We start from the raw sequence: 15,071 nt of genomic DNA, 5'->3' as shown, positions 1-15,071 counted from the left end.
TATGCTCCACACGAGCATTCTCTCACCTTAGTTCACCTCACCCTATCATATCCTTCCATTCCTTTCTCCCTCATGTACGTATCTAGCTTCCCCTTAAAGGCACTCTGCTATTCACCTTAACTCCATGTGCTAGCAAGCTCTACATTCTAACCACTCTCTGGGTAAAGAGGTTTCTCCTGAATTCCTGATTGGATTTATTAGTGACTATCTTATATTTAGTTCCTAGTTTTGGACTCCCCACAAGTGGTAACATCTTCTCTACATTGATCCTAACAAACAGCAACATAATTATAAAGATCTCTATGAGCCTTCTCTTTTCTAGAGAAAGAGCCCCAGCATGTTCAGCCATTCTGGATACTTATAACCTCTTACTTCTGGTGTCATCCTTGGAAATCTTTTTTGCAACAGCCACAGTGCCTGTATATCTTTTTCATAATATGAGACCAAAACTGAACACAGTATTCCAAGTGTGGTCCAACCAAGTTCTATATACGTTTAACAAAACTTCGCTACTTTGCAATTCTCTTACTCTAGAAATGAGATCCAGTGCTTTATTTACATTTCCATTGCCTTGTTAACCTGCTTTTAATGATTTGTGCATCTGTCCCCCTCGATCAGTGGTGGGCAAAATACGGCCCATGGACCATTTCCGGCCTGCCAAGACATTCCATCCGGCCCGCTGGATGGGACAGAAATAGAAAGCGAGCCGGATCTCGAGCTGCACATTCGTCTATCCACTTTCACTTCTCATGAGTCAGAGACAGACCCGAACTGCAGCCAAAGAAAAAACATAGTAATACTTCATTCAAATTAATAATTCGCCAAAGCGATTCTCTCTGGCCCGATCTTAAAAGGATCCGTTCCGTAATTCTAGACGCCAATGGCAGACATCAGTACCCAGAATGCACTGCGTATTAGAATATGCCGTATCCAATTTAGAGTGGAGTCATGACTGCTGATCTCCACAAATCTTTTACCGAACACAGTGACTGGCTCTGCATCTTTCTTCTCCCGGTACAATGGCAGGGGAGTTCTCATCTCGCACCAATTGGGACGGCATTAGTAATCTTTGCAGAGGGACATAATGATGACTGAGGTGGGAAAATGATGCTGACACAGGCTCTAAAGGGGCTACAGTTCTATTTCACAGCACTGATTTAGAGAGACCAGAAGATACCACAACATTTTCAACTTTTATCTTTGATTCGGTCCAAGTCAGCATGGATTTATGAAAGGGAAATCATGCTTGACAAATCTTCTAGAATTGTTTGAGGATGTAACTAGTAGAGTGGACAAGAGGGAGCCAGTGGATGTGGTGTATTTAGACTTTCAAAAGTCTTTTGACAAGGTCCCACTCAAGAGATTGGTGTGCAAAATTAAAGCACATGGTATTGGGGTTAATGTACTGACGTGGATAGAGAACTGGTTGGCAGACAGGAAGCAAAGAGTAGGAATAAACAGGTCCTTTTCAGAATGGCAGACAGTGACTAGTGGGGTAACGCAAAGTTCAGTGCTGGGACCCCAGCTATTTACAATATACATTAATGATTTAGACAAAGGAATTGAATGTAATATCTCCAAGTTTGCAGATGACACTAAACTGGGTGGCAGTGTGAGCTGTGAGGAGGATGCTAAGAGGCTGCAGGGTGACTTGGACAGGTTAGGTGAGTGGGAAAATACATGGCAGATGCGGTATAATGTAGATAAATGTGAGCTTATTCACTTTGGTGGTAAAAACAGGAAGGCAGATTATCTGAATGGTGAAAGGTTAGTAAAAGGGGAGTGCAACGAGACCTGGGTGTCATGGTACATCAGTCATTGAAAGTTGAAATGCAGGTACAGCAGGCGGTGAAGGCGACAAATGACATGTTGGCCTTCATAGAGAGAGGATTTGTGTATAGGAGCAGGGAGGTCTTACTACAGTTGTTCAGGGCCTTGGTGAGGCCACACCTTGAATATTGTGTACAGTTTTGGTCTCCTAATCTGAGGAAGGACATTCTTGCTATTAAGGGAGTGCAGCGAAGGTTCACCAGACTGATTCCTGGGATGACAGGACTGACATATGAAGAAAGACTGGATTGACTAGGCTTATATTCAACAAAATTTAGAAGAATGAGAGGGGATCGCATAGAAATAAATAAAATTCTGACGGGATTGGACAGGTTAGATGCAGGAAGAATCTTCCCGATGTTGGGGAAATCCAGAACCAGGGGTCACAGTCTAAGGATAACGGGTAAGCCATTTAGGACCGAGATGAGAAGAAACTTCTTCACTCAGAGTTGTGAGCATGTGGAATTCTCTACCACAGAAAGTTGTTGAGGCCAGTTCGTTAGATATATTCAAAAGGGAGTGAGATGTGGCCCTTTCGGCTAAAGGGATCAAGGGATATGGAGAGAAAGCAGGAATGGGGTACTGAAGTGCATGATCAGCCATGATCATATTCTATGGTGGTGCAGGCTCGAAGGGTCGAATAGCCTACTCCTGCACCTATTTTCTATGTTTCATTTCTAAGCAGTACCGGATACAAGATGTGTATGTAAGATAGCATCTGACTACTACATAAATTTATGTTTATGCAATGTTCTAATTTTTTTTGCGCACGGTCCCTTTAAATTTGCTGCACAGCCGGGCACGATGCAGCTGCACATGCGCAGTGTCTCTTCCAATGGCAGGAGCTGGGGATCGGTCTGCGCGGGACCCAGCGATTGGTGGAATATTGGTGGGCGGCACTCAACAGCTCACCAAAACTTTGTTAAATGGCCCTCCAGCCCAAATAATTGCCCCCCCTGCCCTCGATCTCTTTGCTCCTCAACACCATTTAGACACTTTTTTCCCAAAAATGGAAGACTTGCATTTATATTGCACCTTTCACCACCACCACACATCTCAAAACAAAGCTTTAAAGCAAATGAAGTACTTTTGGAGTGTAGTCATTGTTGTAGTGTGGGAAACGCAGCACCAATTTGCGCACAGCAAGCTCCCACAAACAGCAATGTGATGAGAAGATAAGAAATCGGAGCAGGAGTAGGCCATTCGGCCCATTGAGCCTGCTCCGCCATTCAATAAGATCATGGCTGTTCTGATCATGGACTCAGCTCCACTTCCCTGCCCGCTCCCTATAACCCTGTATTCCTTTATCACTCAAAAATCTGTCTATCTCCGCCTTAAGGATATTCAAAGACCCAGTCTCCACAGCTCTCTGGGGCAGAGAATGCCACAGATTTACAACCCTCAGAAAAAGTTCCTCCTCATCTCAGTTTTAAATGGGCGGTCCCCTTATTCTGAGACTATGTCCCCTAGTTTTAGTTCCCCTATGAGTGGATATATCCTTTGTGCATCCACCTTATCAAGCCCCCTCATTATCTTGTATGTTTCAATATGATCACCTCTCATTCTTCTGAACTCCAATGTGTATAGGCCCAACCTACTCAACCCATCTTCATAAGTCAACTCCGGAATCAACCTAGTGAACCTTCTCTGAACAGCCTCTAGTGAAAGTATATCCTTCCTTAAATAGAGACCAAAACTGTATGCAGTACTCCAGGTGTGGCCTCACCAATACCCTGTACAGTTGTAGCAGGACTTCTCTGCTTTTATACTCTATCCCCTTGCGATAAAAGCTAACATTCCATTTGCCTTCCTGATTACGTGCTGTACCTGCATACTAACTTTTTGTGTTTCGTGCACAAGGATCCCCAGATCCCCAGATCCCCCTGTACTGCAACACTTTGCAATTTTTCTCCATTTAAATTGTAATTTGCTTTTCTATTTTTACTGCCAAAGTGGGTCAATGTGAGGATAACCTCACATTTTGCCACATTATACTCCATCTGCCAGATTTTTGTCCACTCACTTAGCCTGTCTATATTCCTCTGCAGATTTTTTTGTGTCCTCCTCACAACTTGCTTTCCCACCCATCTTTGTATCATCAGCAAACTTGGCTACATTACACTCGGTCCCTTCATCAAGTCATTAATATACATTGTAAATAGTTGAGGACCTCGCACCCTGCGACACCCCACCATTCACTGTTGGCCAACTGGAAAATGACCCATTTATCCCGACTCTCTGTTTTCTGTTAGTTAGCTAATCCTTTACCCATGCTAATATATTACCCCCTACCCCGTGAACTTTTATCTTGTGCAATAACCTTTTATGTGGCACCTTATCGAATGCCTTCTGGAAATCCAATTAAACCACATCAACTGGTTCCCCCTTATCCACCCTACTCGTTACATCCTCAAAGAGCTCCAGCAAATTTGTCAAACATGATTTCCCTTTCATAAAACTATGCTGACTCTGCTTGATTGAATTATGCTTTTCCAAATGTCCCGCTACTGCTTCCTTAATAATGGACTCCAGCATTTTCCCCAACGACAGATGTTAGGCTAACTGGTCTATAGTTTCCTGCTTTTTGTCTGCCTCCTTTTTTAAATAGAGGCGTTACATTTGCGGTTTTCCAATCCACTGGGATTGTCCCAGAATCCAGGGAATTTTGGTATATTACAATCAATGCATTCACTATCTCTGTAGCCACCTCTTTTAAGACCCTAAGATGTAAGTCATCAGGTCCTGGGGACTTGTCCACCTTTAGTCCCATTATTTTACCGAGTACGACTTCATTAGTGATAGTGTTAAGTTCCTCCCTCCATATAGCCCCTTGATTATCCACTATTGGGATGTTTTTAGTGCCTTCTACCGTGAAGACCGATGCAAAATATTTGTTCAACATCTCTGTGATTTCCTTGTTCTCCATTATTAATTCCCCATCTCATCCTCTAGAGGATAACGACCAGACAATCTGTTTTTGTAATGTTGAAGGATAAATACGGGCCAGGAGACCGGGAATAACTCCTCTGCTCTTCCTCGAAATAGTGTCACGGGACCTTTTACATGCACCTGAGGGAGCAGACGGGGCTGTGGTTTAACGTCGCTTCTGAAAGACGGCACCTGATAGTGCAGCACTCCCTCAGCACTGCACTGGATTGTCAGCCTAGATTTTTGTGCTCAAATCCCTGGTGTGGGAATTGTACCCACAATCTTATAACTCAGAGGTTAGAGTGCTACTCACTGAGCCACACCTGACACGGAGTACGTGGCCTCCTATTCCACCTACCAAAATGCACCACGTCACAGCTATTTATATTGGAAGTAGAATCATAGAAGTTTACAGCACAGAAGGAGGTCATTTTGGCCCATCGTGCCCGTGCCGGCCAACAAGAGGCTATCCAGCTGTAACCCTGCAGGTTACAACACTTCAAGTGCACATTTCAAGTATTTTTTTAATGTGGGGGAGGGTTTCTATCTCTACCACCCTTTCAGGCAGTGAGTTCCAGACCCTCACAACCCTCTGCGTGAAGAAATTTCCCCTCAAATCCCCTCTAAATCTTCTACCAATTATTTTAATTTATGCCCCCTGGTTGTTGAATCCTCTGCTAAGGGAAATAAGCCCTTTCTATCCCCTTTATATCTAGGCCCTTATAATTTTATACACCTCAATGAGGTCTCCTCTCAGCCTCCTCTGTTCCAGGGAAAACAAATCCAGCCTATCCAATCTGTCCTCATAGCTAAGATTCTCCACTCCTGGCAACATCCTTATAAATCTCCTCTGTACCCTCTCCAGTGCAATCATGTCCTTCCTGTAATGTGGTGACCAGAACTGCACGCAGTACTCCAGCTATTTTTTTTGAAACAGTTCAAGCATAACCCCCTGCTCTTGTATTCTGTGCCTCGGCTAATAAAGGAAAGCATTCCGTATGCATTCTTAACCACCTTATCTATCTGTACTGCTACTATCAGGGATCTGTGGACATGCACTCCAAGGTCCCTTTATTCCTCTACACTTCTCAGTGTCCTACCATTTAATGTGTATTCCCTTTCCTTGTTAGCCCTCCTCATATGCATTACCTCACACTTCTCTGGATTAAATTCCATTTGCCACTGTTTTGACCAGTTGATTGATATCTTCCTGCAGTCCGCAGCTTTCTTCATTATCAACTACACAGCTTAGTATCATCTGCAAACTTCCTAATCATACCCCCTATATTCAAGTCTATATTCAAGTATATTACAAAAAGCAAGGGGCCTAGTACTGAGCCCTGCGGAACCCCACTGGAAACATCCTTTCAGTCACAAAAACATCCATCAACCATTACCCTTTGCGTCCTGCCTCTGAGCCAATTTTGGATCCAACTTGCCACTTTGCCCTGGATCGCATGGGCTTTTACTTTCGTGACCAATCTGCCATGTGGGACCTTATCAAAAGCTTTGTAAAATCTATATACACTACATCATACGCTTGGCCCTCATCCACCCTCCTGGTTACCTCCTCGAAAAATTCAATCAAGTTAGTTAGACACGACCTTCCCTTAACAAATCCGTGCTGACTGTCCTTGATTAATCCGTATCTTTCTAAGTGAAGGTTTATCCTGTCCTTCAGGATTTTTTCCAATAATTTTCCTACCACGGAGGTTGGGCTGACTGGTTTGTAATTACTCAGTCTATCCCTTTCTCCCTTCTGAAACAAAAGTACCACATTAGTAGTCCTCCAGCACCATATCTAAAGCCAGAGAGGATTGGAAAATGGTGGTTGAGCAGTTATAATGAGGGATGTTCAAGAGGTCAGAATTTGAGGAGCAAGATATCTTGTGGGGTTGTGAGGCTGAAAAAGATTAGAGAGATAGGGAGGAGCAAGACCATGGAGTGATTTGTAAACAAGGATGAGAATTTTGAAATCGAGGCTTTGTTTAACTGGGAGCCAATGTAGGTCAGAAAGCACAGGAATGACGGGTGATCTTGACTTGATGCGGTGGGTTAGTACATGGGGGGCTGCTGAGATTTGGATGACTTCAAGTTTACATAGTGAGGAATGTGGGAGACTGGCCAGGAGTGAGTTGGAGTAGTCAAGTCTAGAGGTAACAAAGACATGAGTGAGGGTTTCAGCAGCACAAGAGCTGAGGCAGGGGCGGAGGTGGGTAATGCTACGGAGGTGGAACAAGGCGGTTTTAGTTATGCCACGGATATGTAGCTGGAAACTCATTTCTGGGTCAAATATGACACCTAGGTTGCAAGCAATCTTGTTCTCCCTCAGGTTGATGCTAGGGAGAGGGATGGAGTCAGTGGTTAGGGAATGCAGTTTGTGGCGGGGACCAAAGATAATGGCTTCGGTCTTCCCAATATTTAATTGTAGAAAATTTCTGCTCATCCAGTACTGGATGTCGGACAAGCAATCTGACAATTTAGATACCAAGCATGGGTCAAGACAAATGGTGGAGAGGTCGAGCTGGGTGTCCTCAGCATACATACAGAAACTGATTTCTGTATATAGATGAGAAATAAGAGGGAAACAAGGAGTGGGAAGAGAAGCCATTGCACGATATTTTCTGGCTACAATTAGATAGGTAAGAATGGAACCAGGCGAGTGCAGTCCCACCTAGCTGGACATTGGTGGAGAGGCACTGGAGGAGGATGGAGTAGTCAACTGTGTCAGAGGTGCAGCAGAAGTTAGAACCTAAAGCAAGTTTTCCACTAGATTAACAGTGACTCCAATCCACTTATGTTACGTTATAAGAACATAAAAAAATAGGAGCAGGCCATTCGGCCCCTCGAGCCTGATCCACCATTCAAGAATATCATAGCTGATCTTCTACCTCAACTCCACTTCCCTCATATCCCTTCACCCCTTAATATTCAAAAATGTATCAACCTGTCTTGAATATACTCAAAGACTGAGCATCCATAGCCCTTTGGGGTAGAGACTTCCAAAGAGTCACCATCTTCTGAGAGAAGAAATTTATCTTCATCTCAGTCCTAAATGGCCGACCATTTAATCTGAGATTGTGACTCCTGGTTCCAGACTCCCAGCCAGAGGAAATATCCTTCCTGCATCTACCCTGTCAAGCCCTTTAAGAATTGTGTATGTTTCAATTAGATCACCTCTCATTCTTCTAAACTACAGAGAATGTCGGCCTAATCCACTCAATCTCTCCTTATAGGACAATCCCCTCATCCCAGGAATCAGTCTGGTGAACCTTCATTCCTCAATGGCAAGTATATCCTTTCTTAGGCAAGGAGACCAAAACTGTACACAATACTTCAAATGTGGTCTCACCAGGGCAGTATGTAATTGCAGTAAGACATCTTTACTCTTATACTCAAATCCTCTTATAAGAAAGGTCAACATACCATTTGCTGTCTTAATTGCTTCCTGTACCTGCATGTTAACTTTCAGTGATTCATATACATGGACACCCAGGACCCTCTGAACAACAGCATTTTCCAATCTTTCAACATTTATAAACTACTCTGCTTTTCTATTTTTCCTACCAAAGTGGATAACTTCACATTATATTCCATTTTCCATCTTCTTGCCCACTCACTTAGCCCATCTATATCCCTTTGAAGTTTCTTTGCATTTTGCATCATCCTCACAATTTACATTCCCACCTAGCTTTGTATCATCAGCAAACTTGGATATCATCCAAATCATTGATATATATATTGTGAATAGCTGGGGCCCAAGCCCTGATCCTTACCGTACCACTCCACTAGTTAAAGCCTGCCAACCCGAAAATTACCCGTTTATTTCTACTCTGTTTTCTGTCCGTTAATCAATCCTCAATCCATGCTCGTGTCCACAGTAAATGACACAAGGTCAGCCCACTGGATGGAACCTCGGGCGCCCTGAGCTTGATCTTAGGTGTCTCCAGTCCCGACTGCCCCCTTACATCAGTCTCCCCTCACTTTTATACCCTGCAGTGATCCATCTCTGGGTTTTGGCAGGAAGCTGGGAAAAGACAGCTGGAACTTCTCTAATCTGTGATTTACAAGTACACTTTCCCTGGTTCCCAGCAGTTACTTTTCTTCAGTAATTTTCCAATTATCCCTAAACTCCCCTGCCTGCTGTTAGTTGTTGTATCTTATTAGTTTCATAATTATAGGTATAAACATCACACATTATAATCTAACCTGTTCTATTACTTACTTTGGTTTAAGCTTATATTGTCCTGTACTATTTTATGATTTTATAACCAATCCTCAATCCATGTGAGTATATTACCCCCAATCCTATGAGCTCTAATTTTGTTTAATTATCTCTTGTCGAATGCCTTCTGAAAATCCAAATACACCATATCCACTGGTTCCCCCCTTATCTATTCTGCTAGTTACCACCTCAAAAAACGCTAACAGGTTTGTCAAACATGATTTCAGTTTTATAAATCCGTATTGACTCTGCCCAATCCTATTATTATTTTTAATAGTGCCCTGTTACCACATCCTTATAATAGATTCTAGCATTTTCCTTACTACTGATGTCAGACTAACTGGTCTGTGGTTCCTTGTTTTCTCTCTCCCTCCTTTCTTAAATAGTGGGGTTATATTTGGTACCTTCCAATCCGCACGAAGGGAGAGAGAGCAAATGAGTGAGAGGAAGATTGACACGGAAGGGAGAGAGAGCTGGACAGAGTGAGATCAAACAGACAGCAAAGTAAGTGAGACAGAGAGACTTAAATCCAAAAGGGGGAGTGGGAGAGACAGAATGAGGCAGAGAAAGAGAGGAAAGGAAGATAAGATATTGGCCGGGATGGCAAGAGAGAAGAGAATAAGGCAGAGAGAAGAGAGAGGGGTGAAAGAGGCGGAGAGAGGTAGACTGAGAACATAGCAGAAAGAGGGACAGAGAAGCAGAGAAGAGAAAGGTGGAAAGAGTGAGAGACAGTGAGTCAGAGAGAAATGAGAGAGGTAGAGATCTTATTGAATGGCGGAGCAGGCTCGAGGGCCAAATGGCCTACTCCTGCTCCTATTTCTTATGTTCTTAATAGAGCAAATGTGAATTAGAGAGAGAGAGAGAGAGAGAGAAGGTGGGGGAAGAGAGAGAAATTGAGAAAGAAACAGGTGGAGATATGAGAGTGCTTCTTCGGCAGCCCCTCCCAAACCAGTGACCTCTACCATCTAGAAGGACAAGGGCAGCAAGCACATGGGAACACCACCACCAGCACGTTCCCCTCCAAGTCACACACCATCCTGATATGTAAGAATATCACCGTTCCTTCGTCGCTGGGTCAAAATCCTGGCACTCCCTCCCTCACCATCATCATAGGCAGTCCCTCGAATCGAGGATGACTTGCTTCCACGTCAAAAAGTTCACAGGTGTTTCAATGAAGGACCTAAAATTCCAGGTCCCGTACTACATGTTGAAGGGTGGAAGATGCCTGTGCGTGGATTTCTTTTAACGTATGGAGACCGTTGCACACCAGCCACCACACGGGCTTGACAGAGCTAGGTCTTGGTCCAGTGGCAAGGATTAACCAAAACGACTGGAGACCAGCTGTGCTGCACGGACCTAATGCGCACATATGACACAGTGTGGACGGCCCGTGCTGCCCCTGCGCCCTCGCCTCTTCTGGTCCCCAAACTCACGCCTCTCCTAGGTCCCGATCATGTCCCTCTACAATCTCTCGCCGCTCCTTCGCCCTGACCGCACCGCTCCACCACACGGACTGCAGCGGTTCAAGAAAGTGGCTCACGACCATCTTCTCAAGGGCAATTAGAGATGGGTAATAAATGCTGGCCTTGCCAGCGAAGCCCACATCCCATGAACGAATTAAAACAAAAGTCATCTTCTCTTTTCAAGAGGAAGAGACCCAGCCTGTTCATCCTTTCCTAATAGGCATAACCTCGCATTTCTGGTATCATAATTGTAAACCTAATTTCCACCCTCGCCAATGCCTCTATATCCTTTTTATAATATGGAGATCACAATTGTACACAGTACTCCAAATGTGGTCTAACCGAGGTTCGATACAAGTTCAACATAACTTAGCTACTTTTTAATTCAATCCCCCTGGAAATAAACCCGAGTGCTTGGTTTGCTCTTTTTAACGGCCTTATTAACCTACGTTGCTACTTTGGTGATTTTTGCATTTGTATTCCGAGATCACTTTGCTCTTCTGCCCCATTTAGATTCTGGTTTTCCAACTAATATGTGACCTCCTTATTTCTGTTACCAAAATGCAATATCTCACATTTATCAGTGTTGAAATTCATTATATGCCAATTCTGCAAATATATTAATGTAATAAGACATGTAGTACAGCAGGGATTAGATACAGAGTAAAGCTCCCTCCACATTGACCCTTCAAACACTCCCAGGGCATAGACAACACGGGTTAGTGACAGAGTAATGCTCCCTCTGTACTGTCCCATCAAACATTCCCAGGTCATATTTAGCACGGGCAAGGTACAGAGTTAAGTTCCCTCTACATATATATATATATATATATATATATAGTAAAGCTCCCTCTATACTCCCCATCAAACACTCCCAGGCCAACTACAGCCTGGTTTAGATACAGAGTAAATCTCCTTCTCCACCCTCCCAGGGTAGTTTCCAGTGGGCTTCCGCAGGGCTCAGTACTTGGTCCCTTGCTTTTTGTGATATATATATAATCAATGATTTGGACTTGAATATAAGAGGTATGATTAAGAAGTTTGCAGATGATACAAAAATTGGCCCTGTGCTTGATAATGAAGAAGCAGTAGACTGCAGGAAGGTATCAATGGACTGGTCAGGTGGGCAGAACAATGCCAAATGGAACTCAATCCGGAGAAGTGTGAGGTAATGCATTTGGGGAGGGCTAATAAGGAAATGGAATACACAATAAATGGTAGGACACTGAGAAGTGTAGAGGGACAAAGGGGGGTGGTTAAGAAGGCATACGGGATACTTGCCTTTATTAGCCGAGGCATAGAATAGAAGAGTAGGGAGATTATGCTTGAACTGTATAAAAAACTACTTAGGCCACAGTTAGAGTACTGCGTGCAGTTCTGGTCACCACAGTACAGGAAAGATGTGACTGCCCCAGAGAGGTTAGAGGAAATTTACGAGGATGATGCCTGGACTGGAGAATTTTAGCTATGAGGAAAGATTGGATAGGCTGGGGTTGTTTTCTTTGGAACAGAGGAGACTTAGGAGACCTAATTGAGGTGTATAAAATTATGAGGGTCCTAGATAGAGCAGATAGGAAGGACCTATTTCCCTCAGCAGAGGGTTGAATAACCATGGGGCATAGATTTCAAGTAAGTGGTAGGAGATTTAGAGGGGATTTGAGGAGAAATATTTTCACCAAGGTTGGTGGGGGTCTGAAACTCACTGCCTGAAAGGGTGGTCGAGGCAGAAACCCTCATAGCATTTATAAAATTACTTGGATATGCACTTGAAGTGTCGTAACCTACAAGGCTACGATCCAAGAGCTGGAAAGTGGGATCAGGCTGGAAGGCTCTTTGTCAGCAAGCACGGACATGATGGGCCGAATGGCCCTCTTCTGTGCTGTAAATTTCTATGATTCTCTGATCGCAAGGCTAGGAGAGGCACTCTTGAAGGTATGGGGAGCTCGGACTTACCCGTGGGAGTAACAGACGGCAAGAGAACTCAAATAATCCCGAGCAATGCGGTGTTAGTTGTGGCTCAGTGGTAGTCTCTGAGTCAGTAGGTTGTGGGTTCAAGTCCACCCCCAGAGCATGGAGCATAAAATCATTCCAATGCAGTGCAGAGGGAGCGCTGCACTGTCGGGGGTGCCTTCTTTCACATGAGACCCCATAAAAGCAGAAGAAATAGGAGCAGGAGTAGGCTATTTGGCCCCTCGAGTCTGCTCCGTCATTCAATAAGATGGCTGATCTGATCTGATCTTGCCTTCAACTCCACTTCCCTACTCGCTCCTCATAACCCTCGACTCCCTTATCGTTCAAAAATCTGTCTATCTCCACCTTAAATATATTTAATGACCCAGCTTCCACAGCTCTCTGGGGCAGAGAATTCCAAAGGTTCATGGTCCTCAGAGAAGAAATTCCTCCTCATCTCCATTTTAAATAGGCGACCCCTTATTCTGAAACTATGCCCCCTAGTTTTAAATTCCTCCACAGGGGAGAGCATCCTCTCTGCGTCTACCCTGTCAAGCCCCCTCAGAATCTTATATGTTTCAATAAGATCACCTCTCATTCTAAACTCCAATGAATATAGGCCCAACCTGCTCAACCTTTCTTCATAAGACAACCCTTTCATCTCAGGAATCAACCTCGTGAACCTTCTCTGAACTGCCCCCAATGCAAGTATATCCCTCCTTAAATAAGGAGACCAAAACTGTACGCAGTACTCCAGGTGTGGTCTCACCAACAGTGTAGTTGTAGCAGGACTTCCCTACTTTTATACGCATCCCCCTTGCAATAAAGGCCAACATTCCATTTGCCTTCTTAATTACGCTGTACCTGCATGCTAACTTTTTGTGCATCATGTACAAGGACCACAGATTCCTCGGTGTTGCAGCATTTTCTAATCTCTCCCCATTTAAATAATAATTTGCTTTTTTATTTTTCCTACCAAAGTGGATTACCTCACATTTTCCCACATTATACTCCATCTGCCAAACTTTTGCCCACACACTAAGCTGATCTATATCCCTTTGTAGATTATTTGAGTTTTCCTCACAACTTGCTTTCCCACTTATCTTTGTATCATCAGCAAGTTTAGCTACATTCACTCGATCCCTTCATACAAGTCATTAATATAGATTGTAAATAGTTGAGGCCCCAGCACTGATCCCTGTGGAGGCACCCCACTAGTTACAGTTTGCCAGCCTGAAAATGACCCATTTATCCCTACTCTCTGTTTTCTGTTAGTTAGCCAATCCTCTCTCCATGCTAATATATTACCCCCAATCCCATGAGCTCTTCTCTTGCGCAGTAACCTTTTATGTGGCATCTTATCGAATGCCTTCTGGAAATCCAAATACATGACATCTACTGGTTCCCCTTTATCCACCCTGTTCATTACATCCTCAAAGAACGCCATCAAATTTGTCAAACATGATTTCCCTTTCATAAAACCATGCTGACTCTGCTTGACTGCATTATGATTTTCTAAATAATGGACTCCAGCATTTTCCCAATGACATGTTAGTCTAACTGGTCTGCAGTTTCCCGCTTTCTGTCTCCCTCCATTCTTAAATAGGGGAATTACATCTGCTGGGATCTCTCCAGAATCCAGGGATTTTTGGTAGATTACAACCAATGTGGCCACCATCTCTGCAGCCATTTCTTTTAAGACCCGAGGATGCAGGCTATTAGGACCAGGGGACTTGTCCACCTTTAGTCCCATTAGTTTGCCTAGTACCTTTTCTCCCTAGCAATAGTGATTGTTTTAAGTTCTCCCCTCCCAATAGCCCCTTGATTATCAATTATTGGGATGCTTTCAGTGTCTTCTGCAGTGAAGACCGATACAAAATATTTATTCAAATTCTCTGCCATTTCCTTGTTTCCCATTATTAATTCCCCAGTCTCCTCTTCTAAGGAACCAACTTAGCTACTCGCTTCCTTTTTATATACCTGTAGAAGCTCGTACTGTCTGTTTTTATATTTCTTGCTAGTTTATTCTCAATTTATTCCCTTTTTTTTCGTCGTCCTTTGCTATTTTCTAAAAAGTTCCCAATCTTCTGGCCTTCATTAATCTTCACAACATTGTATGCCTTTGTTTTCAATTTGATACCACCCTTTACTTCTTAGTTAGCCATGGATGGTTCATCCTTCTTAGAGTCTTTCTTTCTCATTGGAATATATCTTTGCTGAGTTATGAAATATCTCCTTAAATATCTGCCACTCCTTATCTACTGTCTTACCCTTCCTTTGTAATTGCCTTTATTTTTCAGGACACTATTTTGAGACCCAAGTTTCTCACCCTCAAACCGAATTTGAAATTCTACCATACTATAATCACTCTTCCCAAGAGGATCCTTTACTATGAGATCATGAATTAATCTCAGTCTCATTACACATTACCAATTCTAAAATAGTCTGCTCCCTGGTTGGTTCCACAGCGCATTGTTCTAAGAAAACATCCCGAATACACTCTATGAACTTTTCCTCAAGGCTACCTAATCTTTATTTTGATATATCCAATCAATATAAAGATTTAAATCGTCTATGCTTATTGCAGTATCTTTCTTATAAGCCTCCATTATTTCTTGATTTAGATGCTGTCCTGCAGTGTAGCTATTGATAGGGAGCCCATAGACTACTCCCAC

General features: G+C 43.4%; 1 protein-coding gene across 3 annotated transcripts in view; it reads right to left on the bottom strand.

The window, feature by feature from the left end:
* LOC139257131 (zinc finger protein 436-like) overlaps positions 1 to 15,071 on the bottom strand; it is a 53,869-nt gene that overhangs the window by 16,602 nt on the left and 22,196 nt on the right. The gene's annotated exons all lie outside the window — the stretch shown is intronic.

Source organism: Pristiophorus japonicus, unplaced genomic scaffold, assembly GCF_044704955.1.
Source record: "Pristiophorus japonicus isolate sPriJap1 unplaced genomic scaffold, sPriJap1.hap1 HAP1_SCAFFOLD_806, whole genome shotgun sequence".
In the NCBI taxonomy this organism is placed as follows: Eukaryota; Metazoa; Chordata; class Chondrichthyes; family Pristiophoridae; genus Pristiophorus; species Pristiophorus japonicus.
The sequence above is the reverse complement of the archived record's forward strand: the minus strand, read 5'-3'. Positions and strand labels throughout refer to the sequence as shown.